Genomic DNA, 2,970 nt, shown 5'->3' on the forward strand with positions numbered 1-2,970 from the left:
TGCATTGGTAAATATTGGGTCAAGGCAACTGGGCCCACTTCCTATTAATGCCCGATCTCGATGGAGTGGTGAGGAGATCTTTTGCCCATAAAGGGATTCTGATATAGTGATATGGGTGTTTTTCAGCGTTCCCTCCCTCCTTTTCTTTGTTTTTGCCTTTTGAGTTTTGTCCATTCTTGTTTTGCAAAGCATTTTCATAAAAATCATGTGAGGATATTTTGGAGATTTTATATGCTGTGCGCGTGACCTCTAGTATTTTTCAAAAAGTACAGTGGGGCCCACTTCTTATGATGATCCGAACCGTTCCTTTTAGGCTAAAGAGTAAACATCATGTACCCCGTAGATCATGTCCATAGGATGATTCTAACCCTCGGATCTATAGAGGTTTTTATAATGTGCAAAATAGTATGTCGTGCTTCCGCTATGGCCCCAGCAAATGAACGGTTTGGATCATCCTACGAAGTGTACCCCACTGTACTTTTAAAAAATACTAGACGTCACGCGCGCACACGCAGCATATAAAAGCTCCCGTTATTTTGATATGATTTTTTCTTTTCATAGAACAGCTATGCGCGGGTGAACTCACTTTTATGATCATCTGATAATTTTATGTAGTGAAAATACAAAACTATCCTCAGATTTTTTGTAACAACTACTGAGTGCGTGTTTGGCATACCGTTTAAAACACCGTTTTGGGGCCAAATGGCCGTTTGGGAGTGTTTGGGTCCGCAGCCACCGTTTGAAACGCCGTTTGAAACAACGTTTGAACTCTCAAAACGGCGTTTTGCATACGGAGGGGGGGAGGTCCGTTTGCAAAACGCCGTTATGAACGGAGTTTTTGGGCTGTGGGTTTTTACGTGTTTGCCCTCACCAAAACCCATTTTTACGTATATGCTTGCGATTTTATCCGTTACGTCAAATACCAAAAAAGTGGGGGTGTTAATATCATTCTTGAGGACACAAATTTGTTAAATTGTTAATATTTAATTCAAAACAAGGGGCTGCTAATATCATTATATGATCACTTAATTTTGATTTTTTAAAGACAAAAGAATTAAAAGAAACCCTAGTTTCTTACTTTTTTCATCTACTTTGCAAAGTTGCAAACCCTCTCACACCTCACTGCCTCAGCGCCTCCACTCGTCCGTCAAATCCGGCAAATCCAGCCGTTAAGAAGAAGAAGGAGAAGAGCCCTAAAGGTATATCCATTTTTTTTTTTGGCAATGATGTTTAATTTTAATAGTGTTTGAATGAGATCCTAATGACCTTTTAATATTGGGCCTAATGAGAGAGTAGTTGAGTTACATTGAGGCCAACCAAGCAATGCCGTTTTTGGTCATTTTACCACTAAAACTCTGTTTTGGGGCATTTGCAACCAAACACACAATACCTCCGTTTGCCGTTTTGATCTGGCCAACCAAACATGAAAACGCTGTTTGGCTAAACACCGTGTTGAACAAACAAAGCTATTTCAAACGGTACGCCAAACACACCCTGAGTCTACGTTGGAACTGTAAGTCTGTAACCAGTATAAAATCACTCGAGAGAACGAGGGTAATTTCGTCATTTAGGGTTAAGTTAAGTAGTGGGTGTAATAGTATCATAAAGTTGTGGACCCCATCATTTAGATTGCATAGTACATAGTATGATCTCGCAAAAATGTTTCTCTCTCTCCCTCTGCTGACCCCACATATCGACATGGCACGTGAGATGCACGTGTTGATAGTTGACGAGATCTTTCTATTGTTTATTTTTGAATTATGTAGGCATTACCCAAAATCACGTTTAACTCTGAGTCCAATAATTAGTTTAGAAAGAAATGATAATCTTAAACAAACAAGGCCTTAGAGAGATGATATGATTATGGTTAATTAGAACTGGGTTTAAATGGGTTTAAGTGGTCAGTATGATGGAAGTAGAACAATTTTTTGTGTAAACATTCTGCAACATGCTAATATCAAGTGGTAAGTGCAGAATAATTCTTACTGAAAATTTCATACGAGCGACCGCTTAAAATATATTTATATTTCGCCTTGAGTACATAATATGCAGATTTTATGTGCTGTATGTGCATGAAATCCATTATTTTTCAAAGAGTACTGTGGGTTCCACTTCATAGGATGTTAAGTTGTACGCCTGAAAATCATTTCCATAGGATGGACCTAACCCTCCAATTTGTAGTACTACACGTAGTAGAAACCTCTCTAGATCAGAGGGTTAGGAAGGTTAGGATCATTCTATGGAGATGATTTTTGGGGTACATATTGGCCCAACAAGATGGACCTCACCCTCCAATTTGTAGGACTACATGTAATAGAAACCTCTCTAGATTGGAGGGTTAACAGGGTTATGTCGTTATGATCATGGTTTTAAATTTCGAACTGAAATTCAGATTTCGCTCACCACCGAAACCGAAATTTAGAATACCCGAAACGGTACTTTATTTCGGCCGAAATTTCAGACCAAAAAACTTGAATTTTTTAATTTTTTAATATAATATTAATTGGTGTACTGAAAATTTTGATTTCAGTGAGGACAGAAACGTATTCCGAAACCTAAATTTGAAACCATGGTTATGATCATCCTATGAAGATGATTTTTGGGGTACGTCGTGGCCCAATAAATGAAAGGTTTGATCATCGATCCTATGACGAGGGCCCAAAGTACTTTTTGAAAAATACTGAACTTGAAGCGTGCACACCATATACAATCTCCACAATACGTATCATTGGCCTAAAGGGATTTGAAGCCATTTAGCGGCTTACTTTTTGCGGGAGAGAACAGCCCAACTCAGATGAATCGAATGAATAAGACAAAATCTTGAGCCCTTGGGGCTGTTCTCTCCTGCAAAATGAGCCGCAAAATTCCTTTCCCCGAAATTGCCTAGCAAATCCCCGGCCTAAAATATTATGATAAGCACGAGGGGAAAGAAACGAAGCATGAGGGCATACCCTTTTTCTCTTTGTATTG

The sequence above is a fragment of the Tasmannia lanceolata genome, unplaced genomic scaffold, assembly GCF_043159265.1.
Source record: "Tasmannia lanceolata isolate RefF3 unplaced genomic scaffold, GAP_Taslan_0.1 ptg000006l, whole genome shotgun sequence".
Classification (NCBI taxonomy): Eukaryota; Viridiplantae; Streptophyta; class Magnoliopsida; order Canellales; family Winteraceae; genus Tasmannia; species Tasmannia lanceolata.